The sequence below is a fragment of the Tauraco erythrolophus genome, chromosome 3 (genome assembly GCF_009769465.1).
Source record: "Tauraco erythrolophus isolate bTauEry1 chromosome 3, bTauEry1.pri, whole genome shotgun sequence".
In the NCBI taxonomy this organism is placed as follows: Eukaryota; Metazoa; Chordata; class Aves; order Musophagiformes; family Musophagidae; genus Tauraco; species Tauraco erythrolophus.
The window spans coordinates 83,499,822-83,511,003 of NC_141467.1; positions in this window are offsets into that span (position 1 = coordinate 83,499,822).

Genomic DNA, 11,182 nt, shown 5'->3' on the forward strand with positions numbered 1-11,182 from the left:
CTGAAATACCACCGCCTCAGAGAAATAATCCGTATAATGCTGTGAGAAGACAACTGGCCCGTATTCTTAGTGACCACTGCGTACATGTTACTGCTGCAACAAGGGCTTTGGCTCCTAATCGGCTTTGTAACTTTCACTCACCCACAAAACTTTTTACTCTTTTTATCCTTCTCTTTGCACAGCTTAAAACAAATCTTTGTTCTGTAATCAGCGGCTGACTGTGCTGTTGTCCTGGTTTTGGCTAAGATAGAGTTAATTTTCTTCACAGTAGCTACTATGGGGCTATGTTTGGATTTGTGCCGAACACAATGCTGGTAACACAGGGATGTTTTCATTACTGCTGAGCAGTGCTTGCACAGAGTCTGGGCCTTTTGTACTTCTCACCCCACCAGCAGTAGGCTGGGGGGGTACAAGGAGTTGGGAGGGGACACAGCTGGGACAGCTGACCCCAGCTGACCAAAGGGATATTCCAGACCATGTGACTCCATGCTCAGCATATAAAGCTGGGGGAAGAAGAAGGAAGAGGGATGTTTAGAGTGATGGCATTTGTCTTCCCAAGTAACCGTTACGTATGATGCAGCCCTGCTTTCCTGGAGGTGGCTGAACACCTGCCTGACCATGGGAGACAGTGGATGAATTTCTTGTTTTGCTTTGCTTGTGTGTGTGGCTTTTGCTCTGCCTGTTAAATTGTCTTTATCTGAAACCCATGAGTTTTCACACCTTTACAATCTTCCAATTCTCTCCTCCATCCCACTGAGGGGGGAGTGAGTGAGCGGCTGTGTGGGGCTTAGCTGCCGGCTGAAGTTAAACCTCTACAAATGTTCAGAGAAGTTTCCTGTTAAGAAGCATTTCCTTATCCTAAAATATTACATAGTAGTTCAAGAGATTTGAGAGACATTGCAGAAAGTAATCAATTGCAACCCTGAACTTGAATCTCGTGCTAATGCTTTTGTGGTCTGCAGCAAAGCAAACAATCCTGGAAATCTAAACTCGGGAATGTCTTGTTTGGTATAGCCATCACAGAAGTATGATCAAAGAGATTTCTCAGTAACCCAATGATTAACTTAACTGATTTAATTTTAAGATTAAGAACCCTGAAGAAAACCCAGTCCACATCTTTCTTTACCAAATATTATTTACTAAAAGAAAATAATTCAGAGAATTAAGGAATATGTTTGCAAGAAATGGACGACTGAAGTTTGGAACATTCAGAAGACACTGAGGACATCTTCTGAAAATCATTATAATCAGTTTAAGGTCTATCTGAGACACACACACTCACCAACGTTTCCCTGGAACCTTTAACTGCTACCTGCTAGCATAAAATGTTATTAATTTATATCTTCTGCTGTAACTATCTCATGTTACTCTTACCTTCCCTTTTCTTCCATTTTCACATCCTTCCTACCATGTCCTATTTCTGAAAAGCCCTTCTATCGTCACTCAGTCTTCAGCTTTTTCTTAACCCCATAACTCTTATGAGCATTAAGCTTCAAAGAAAAACTGGTGAAGCAGAGATGTGCCTCAAGATGCAGGACATGCAGACAAATGGGCTTTTGGACAAACAATATGGATGCTTTGTGAAGGAAACTATATACTGATGATGAGCAGCAGGGAGAAGGCTCAGCTAATGAAGATGTATTATTTATCATATTATCCATTTTTGACAACTTTCCTCCAAGGAAGAAAGACTGGATCATGAACTAATTTTCTTGAGTTGAAAATCTAACAGGATTCCACTGAGTTGGAGAATCCAACTGGGTTTTGGAGAATCAGTGTAAAGATGTGTCAGCTTGAGGTGAACTCTGGATTTGCAGAAGGGAATGAACAGTTATCTTTTCCCATATTCAGAAAGTCAGAAGGACTTTGAATACTCAGCAGGCATTTCTCTGCAATTCCCATAAAGAATCCGTAATGCCTGTTCACCTGAGATTTACTTTTACATGCCTCTTTTCTGCAGTGGGAATTTAATATCATTCAATAAAATCTACATGTAATTCTACCTGGAAAGACTTCATAATTGTGAGACAGTCAGGTGCCCCTTGTCAAAACTTCACAACTAGTTTTCTGAACAATCTGGTGCTGACTACTTTCATTAGATGGATTTGCAGACCCAAACGAGTGGTGATGTTTTAAAATCTTATCTCTAAAGGTTTCTTCGGTTGTAAATGCTTTCCAAAACTAGCAAGTACATCCTATTGGTTTTCTATACTAAAAGAAAGATTATGAAAGGAGTGGACTTCTGTAGTTCCATGTCATCTGTACAACTATAAATATGTTCTCCTTAGTGTAAGTACTGGGCCACAACCAAGCTCCTAGCGTCAATCTTTCCCCAAGTATATTGAAAGCGATGCTGCAGCCCATTAGCATATAGCCTTGCACCCCAGATCCGTGACACAAAGGCAGGCAGCCAAAACTGTTGCACATGCTGAAGACCATCCTACCTTTCAAAGGTAAACAACAGGTAGTGACTGTTCTGTCTCATTTTCATAAGACTAAGTGCTTCTTACTCCTTGAACTTAGTCAACACAAATGATGGATCACAGAGAGCACAACCAAAGAAGAGGAAAGGCACAGCAGCATCTAAGGAATCGTAATAGAATCATAGAATGGTTGTGTGGATCATCTGGCTCATAGATCCAAATCAAGTTTCTCACCAATGCCCAGCACACAGGCGACTCAATGTCTAGCACACAGGTGACACAGGGGGGTTGTAGAAGCAACCCAGCTTTGTATTGTATTGAGGCAGAGACGACCTACGACCCACAGGGAGCTGTGTAGATAGCTCAGCCCTGAGTTGTCTGATGAGTCAGTGCTGCATTATTCAAAGAACGGAAACTTGATTTGAGCCTTGAAATCCCTCAACAAAGAGTATGCCCTGAGTCTCAATCCAACCATTGTCCAGTTGCTTGAGATAAGGTAAAGGGAAGCTGGAAGGTTTCTGCTTCAGCAACAACTTTATGTACTCAGACAACTTTGTGTATTCAGACGATCATAAGGGGAAACTCCCTTTCACATCGCCAAAGACCCCTCAGGCATGGTACCTTCACAGTCACGTAAATCAGGGGATAAAAGCCCTATGATTTGGGTTGGGAATCGGGAGCTGCTTCTCCAACTACACAGCTGGTCTGTTAGGAGATTCTTCACCCCTTGATCGGGACATCGACCAAGGTAACTTCCCTGGGATTGAGAGCCCTTACCTGGAGGGGTAAGCGATTATTTAGCAGCTTTAAGTCTAGTGCGCTTGTGTGTGTACATTCCATGACTCTCTTGTGTGCTGTGATAGTGTATTGTAATAGTGTATATTTTGGTTTTAAATTGCACTAGTGCATTCCTCCACTGTGTCTGTAAGAACCTGCAATAGTGGCGTATTGAGTCTGCAAGTGCAGTTCAAGTAAATTATCTTGAACCTTACAGTTAAACCTGTAAGTACAGTGCAAATAAACCGTTTGCTTGGACCTTGTAGTTGAGTCTCTTTTTGTCACATTAATTTGGCATAGTCGGCAGGATACAATGGAGGAACTATTGCAGAAACGTGGTTGTAAACCTTCTCCTGCAGACAAAAAAATGGTGAAGAGGTTGTGGAGAAGTAAGGAAAAAGCGGTGGAATGGGCAGAGCAGTGTAGGAAGGTACAAAAGAAAACAAAAAATGGGGAAGGCAAAGGTACCTCGTGCACTGTCTTTGGAGCATGTCTAACTCATGCACAGGAGGAGGCACTGAAATCTGAGATGGCAAAGATAAGGGGTGCAGCTGCTCTTGCTGAAGCTACAAAAATCAGTGCATTAGAAACTGAAATTGAAGAGACCAAAACCGCTTTAGAGGCAGAACGAAAAATAACTGAGACCCTACGTGTTGAAAAAATGTTTTTGAAAGATGAATTGTATTCTGAAAGAGAAAGGAACAGAAAATTACAAGAAAAATTAAATTTGTTGTTATCAAATGCTCCAACTTCCTCTCCTGACCAGGTCAGGAATCTAGTTATGCGTGCCGATCCTGATACTTGGGATGGGGGTATCTGGGGCAACCCGAATAATGAACTCAATGGAGCAAGAGATGCTGAAGTTCGACCCCTCATTAAAACGGAGGTGCAGTCAAATGACGAAAAAATTGCACATTAATTACAACACGAACCACCTCGTGGTCCGGACCCAAGCTTGCACAAATGCAAGAGAAATTTTCACGCAAGCCTGAGGAAAGTGTAACTGAATATTTATGACGTGTTTCAATGAATGGAGGAGATCGAACCTTGCTTAGCGAGGAGGAAGCTAGAGGATATTGGGGTCCTGGTGTGTTCCTTGATCAGGGTCCTGTGGGGAATCAACCCTTGACACTCAGAATTGCCTATTGGGCAGGGGGACTAGATTTTCGAGAGCGAGGTGAACCATTGACTATTAAAACAGCTGGATTATCCGAGCTGGTTGAATCGGTACAAAAGGCTGCCTGTATACAAGCCATGTACGAGCACGGGGGGCAGGGTATTCCCCTTGCTGTCCCAATTGACCCAGTCTACCTTAAACCATTGATTAGAGGTCTCCCTGATACCTTGAAAGTTTATGTACAAAATATTAAGGAAAGGATTATATAGGCAATTGATCATAATACCCACAATCCCAACCAGCAACAGCCTGGTTTAACATGGGGAAAACTACTACAAGAAATAATCATTTACGGTAGAGAGACGGGCTGGTTAGAGGAAGGTTCAAATGCACAATGCCAGGTCTGACAGGCACAGTTTGTTGAAAAAAATAATCTCCATCCCCCTCCACAAACAAATTCTCGTTTTAATTCCCAGGGTAACGAACTGTGGAGAAAGGCGTTAGCGTTAGGAATACCCCGATCAATGTTATGTGGGGAATCCACAGAGAATATTCATACAATAATAAACCTATTGGAGCGGCCTATTAGTAAGGTTATGGAATGTACTGATACGGCCAAAATGCAGGAAAGTAAACCTTCTGCTCCTGCCAACCCTTTCTCAGACCTGAGGAAGGATTTGTTGGATTTAAAAAACTAGGAAGTGCGGAGGGAATTTCAGGCCAACCCACTCGCATAATATTCAGCTTAGAATGGCCTAACCAGTGTATTGAACCATGTATTATTTTAGCCACTGGCCCCAAACGGATACCTGTAAATTTTCTAATTGATACTGGAGCTCAAATAAGTGTTATCACTGAAAAAACAGCCAAAAGGTTAGGATTGGATCCCACCTGGAAGAAAATAAGTGTAATAGGAGTAACTGGAGTCCCTGAAACCAGACCAATTAGCACAGTATGTGTTTGCATTCCAGGGGAGAACTGAATAACTAAGATAAAGGTGGTCATCAGTCCATATTGAACTAATACACTAGGATTTGATGTCCTAGCAAACAAAGTCTGGAAACTGCCTGATGGGACAGTGTGGAGCTTTGGTGCCCCACCATGTGAGGTTCGGGTACTTGAGGCAGCCATTAAGTTACCTCCCTCCAAAATAACAAAAGTTAATCAATATCCTTTAACGACCACCGCTAAAGCAGGGATCAGAGAGGTGGTCAAAGATTTGGAAGACTGTGGCATTATAACTAGAACACGCTCGCCCTATAATTCTCCGGTATGGCCAATACGTAAACTGGACAGTAGGTGGCGACTGACAGTGGACTATAGGAAGCTTAATAGTAATACGATGCCACTCACAGCTGCTGTTACTAACATTGCTGACTTAGTCACTCAAATCCAAGCTGAACATAATACGTGGAAGTCCACACTGGATGTTAAGGACATGTTTTTTATGATTCCTCTTCAAGAGAAGAGGAATCATAAAATCACCGGTCACGAGCGGCGTCCCTCAGGGGAACGTGTTGGGCCCAGCCCTCTTCAACATCTTTGTCGGTGACGTGGACAGTGGCATGGAGTGCACCCTCAGCAAGTTCGCCGATGACACCAAGCTGTGTGGTGCCATCGACACGCTGGAAGGGAGGGATGCCATCCAGAGGGACCTTGACAGGCTGAAGAGGTTGGCCCGTACCAACCTCATGAAGTTTAACCGGGCCAAGTGCAAGGTCCTACATCTGGGTCGTGGCAATCCCAGGCACAAATACAGACTGGGCGGAAAATGGATCGAGAGCAGCCCTGAGAAGAAGGACTTGGGAGTACTGGTGGACGAGAAGCTCAATATGAGCCGGCAATGTGCTCTTGCAGCCCAGAAGGCCAACCGCGTCCTGGGCTGCATCAAGAGGAGCGTGGCCAGCAGGTCGAGGGAGGTGATTCTCCCCCTGTACTCTGCCCTCGTGAGACCTCACTTGGAGTATTGCGTCCAGTTCTGGAGCCCCCAACATAAGAAGGACATGGACCAGTTGGAGAAGGTCCAGAGGAGGGCCACGAAGATGATAAGAGGGCTGGAGCACCTTTCCTATGAGGACAGGCTGAAAGAGTTGGGGCTGTTCAGCCTGGAGAAGAGGAGGCTCCGGGGTGACCTTATAGCAGTCTTCCAGTACCTCAACGGGGCCTACAAGAAAGATGAGGAGAGGCTGTTCAGGAGGGCCAGTTGTGATAGGACAAGGGGTAATGGTTTTAAAATAGAGGGAGGTAGATTCAGATTGGATATTAGGAAAAAATTTTTTACCAGGAGAGTTGTAGAACACTGGAACAGGTTGCCCAGAGAGGTGGTGGATGCTCCATCCCTGGAGATGTTCAAGGCCAGGTTGGACGAGGCCCTGAGCAACCTGATCTAGTTGGAGATATCCCTGTTCCTTGCAGGGGGGTTGGACTAGATGACCTTTGAAGGTCCCTTCCAGCCCTAACCATTCTATGATTCTATGATTCTAAGAGAAGGATAAACCTCAATTTGCATTCACTTGGGAAGGAATACAATATACCTTTAACTGACTTCCCCAAGGATACAAACACTCCCCCACTATTGCCCATAATGCTCTGGCAAAAATATTGAAGGAAATAGAAGTCCCAGATGGGATAAATGTTTATCAACATATTGATGATATCTTAATTGGCTGGGATAACCGAGACACAGTTGGAGAAGTGTCTAGTAAGGTTTGGACCACACTGACTTCACTGGGATTGGAAGTCCCTGCTACTAAATGTCAGGGACCAAGTCAAGAGGTTAAATTTCTAGGTGTTTGGTGGTCAGGAGGAGCCATAGCTGTGCCAGCTGATATCCTGGCTAAAACAGAGGCTAGTAAAACTCCGGAGAATAAGAAAGAACTACAACAGATACTTGGAACTTCAGGTTATTGGTGAAAACATATCCCTGGATTTTCCATAGTTGCTCGTCCTTTATGCAACTTAATTAAGAAGAATGCCCAGTGGCAATGGACCTCTCAGCATGAGGAGGCCTTGAATTTACTGATTCAAGAACTACGTATATATCAGACTTTGGGTCCTATACATCAGACGGATCCTATACAAATTGACTGGGAATTCAGTGAACATGGTTCCCACTGTAACTTGTATCAACGGGGACCAGTAGACCCTGATAGACCTTTAGAATTCTCTTCTCATTTATTAAATGATACAGAGCAACAATATACTGATTGGGAAAGGGTATGTTATCGCTAATACAAGCAGTAAAAAAGGCTGAATGGATTTGTGCGAGCCAAGATATGGTTGTTCGGGGTCCCTTCCTTCTCCTGGAATCGGTCAGGAAAGGGACTCCTCCCCCTCAGGGAATTGCCCAAAAACCCACTGTCCAGAAATGGTACTCCTCCTACCTGGAAGGTACCAGTCAGTTGGTTACTATTACTGAAGGACCTGTAAAAACATCTAAATTGCAAAAGGATGTTAACGCAGATCCTTCTATGTTAATCAAACCTAATAAGCCGTTTGCTTGAACCTTGTAGTCGAGTCTCTTTTCGTCACAATGGTTTGGGGTTGGAAGGGACCTTCAAGATCATCTAATTCCAATCCCCCTGCCATGGGCAGAGAAATCCTCCACTACACCAGGTTGCCCAAAGCCTCATCCAACCTGGCCTTGAACACTTCCAGGGATGAGGCATTCACAACTTCTCTAGGCAACCTGTTCCAGTGCCTCACCGCCCTCAGAGTGAAGAATTTCTTCCTTATATCTAATCTAAATCTGCCCTCTTTCAGTTTAAATCCATTGCCCCTTGTCCTATCACTACATGCCCTTGTCAAAAGTCCCTCTCCAGCTTTCCTATAGGCCCCCTTTAGGTACTGGAAGGCTGCAATAAGATCACCCTGGAGCCTTCTCTTCTCCAGGCTGAACAGCCCCAACTCTCTCAGCCTGTCTTCAGAGGAGAGGTGCTCCAGCCCTTGGATTATCTTCGTGGCCCTCCTCTGGACTCGCTCCATGTCCTTTTTGTGTTGGGGACTGCAGAGCTGAACACAGTATTCCAGGTGGGGCCTCACGAGAGCAGAGTAGAGGGGCAGAATCACTTCCCTCGACCTGCTGGCCACGCTTCTTTGGATGCAGCCCAGGATATCGTTGGCTTTCTGGGCTGCCAGTGCACATTGCCAGACTATGCTCTTTTCACTATTCTCTTACTGAGGGTCCAATCAAATAGCCACCTTCTAAAAATCTAAGAGACCACAAAGGCAGTTCAACACAGGCATCAAAATCATAGGCCTCAGGACATTCTGGGAAAGAGACTCATCAGATGTGTCAGTTTATTCCTGGTGGACAATCTCAGCCACAGAAAGCCAGTTCATAGGTGGGATTTTTCCAAACTCTTAAGAAACATAACCACTAAAGCACAGAGGTTAGCTTCCTTTGAAAACTATTATTCTTACTAATGCATTACCTGGAAAAAACACTGCAAAACATTCATATTGTGTTGGCAAATTCTCAAACTCAACATTTCTCTTTTGAAGGAACGTGAAGTCAGGATTGTAGCTGCTGCCCAACATATTAGGCAAGAGAAAGCAAAACTGAACACCCCTGTTCCTTGCCATACCACTGCGGAAATAAGAAGTCTGTTTATGTCCTTCCTTGTTATCTTGTATATTGTTCCTGCCTTTGTTTCTCATCTGATGCCTCAGAACCACTTCCTCTACTGTGGCTGTCAAAAGTCCTTAACGACCACGGGAAAGGCGACAGGTTTGAAATAATAAATTCCAATCAGTTCTTGCTCAATTTTCTACACCTGGAGAAGCAACTAAAAATTATTCCTGCATTTCTTTTGGCATATCTTTAGATGCATGACTATTTGGTTTCAAAGGCACAAATGCAATTCTGGTAATTATTCTGCCTTACCTCTGTAACACCACAAGTCAACAATGCTGTAACAAAATCTGAGATTCCTGCTCTTGATTCAGACACCCGCCCCTGTTGTTACCCATGATGTATCTTCATTTCAGGGATCTTTTCCTTATTGGTTAAAACAAGCTTATTCCTTTGCCCTTTACATTTTGTGTAAGAAAACATTGTTATTTCTTAGGAAATGCACCCTAAACCAGAACTCTCCTTTCCTTCTCTTACACGTTCCCAATTTGACAAGCCCTACCCGTTCTGACTTATTTTTGGAGGGTCTCCTACAATTATCATAGAATCATAGAATGGTTAGGGCTGGAAGGGACCTTCAAAGGTCATCTAGTCCAACCCCCCTGCAAGGAACAGGGATATCTCCAACTAGATCAGGTTGCTCAGGGCCTCGTCCAACCTGGCCTTGAACATCTCCAGGGATGGAGCATCCACCACCTCTCTGGGCAACCTGTTCCAGTGTTCTACAACTCTCCTGGTAAAAAATTTTTTCCTAATATCCAATCTGAATCTACCTCCCTCTATTTTAAAACCATTACCCCTTGTCCTATCACAACAGGCCCTCCTGAACAGCCTCTCCCCATCTTTCTTGTAGGCCCCGTTGAGGTACTGGAAGACCGCTATAAGGTCACCCCGGAGCCTCCTCTTCTCCAGGCTGAACAGCCCCAACTCTTTCAGCCTGTCCTCATAGGAAAGGTGCTCCAGCCCTCTTATCATCTTCGTGGCCCTCCTCTGGACCCTCTCCAACTGGTCCATGTCCTTCTTATGTTGGGGGCTCCAGAACTGGACGCAGTACTCCAGGTGAGGTCTCACGAGGGCAGAGTAGAGGGGGAGAATCACCTCCCTCGACCTGCTGGCCACGCTCCTCTTGATGTAGCCCAGGATGCGGTTGGCCTTCTGGGCCACAAGAGCACAATTGCTTATCTCAAAAAAAAAAAAAAAAATCCTTTGCATGATGTAATAAATTATACCCCTTTAGAGCTTCTATTCCATTTTATTACAACTCTCACAGCATTCATCATCCCCAGAAGGGAACCTACAGGAAGGCTGTGGAGGGACTTTTTGCAAGAGTGTCCACTGATAGGACAAGGGGAAATGGGTTTAAGTTGAAGGAGAACAGATTGAGATTAGATCTTAGGAAGAAATTCTTCAGTACGAGGGTGGTAAGACTTTGGAATAAATTGCCCAGAGAAGTTGTGGATGCCCCCTCCCTGGAGGTGTTCAAGACCAGGTTGGACGGAGCCTTGGGTAGCCTGATCTAGTTGAGAGGCATCCCTGCCCATGACAGGGAGGTTGGATTAGATGATCTCTAAGGTCCCTTCCAGCCTATGCCATTCTATGATTCTATGATTCAAAATCAAAATACAGTGACTCATCTTTTCATCTTAGTATTTTGCCTTCTCTGTTCCATCCCTTTCCTTCCTGCACAAGCAGCATACAGGCTGACTGTAATGTGGAATAATCTTTCAAACTGAATGCAAGTGAAGCAAGTTCTTTTGGATTGTATCTTTTCTTTGGTGCTTTGATAACATGATACAACTCGGTCACAAAGAGGAACTAATGCTGAAAGCCAAGCTCTTCTTCTGTATTTCAGGGTGAGGGGAAAGATTATGCACACTAATTTGTGTCAGGATATTCACAAAGATTAGCTATGTTTTGTTAATACTGGCTTTCCCCAAACGCCCTTTCTCAAACCGCAATTAGGAATCAGTAACCTAGCATTCTTATAGAGCTGCTTCTCTCATTTCCCCCATCAGTTATGCAGGAAGTCCTGTCTGAATTGTTAGATAATGCTTAAATTTAGTGAATTCTCTTCCCCTGAATGACTATCCACCAGACAGATCATAGTTGTGGTACTGGATGTGAATGGAAGCCTCAACTGGACAAATACGTATTGACATGATAGGAACATTCTGCTATCAAACTTCTTGATATCAAGACAAATATGCATGAACTCATTTAATTTACTTTGAT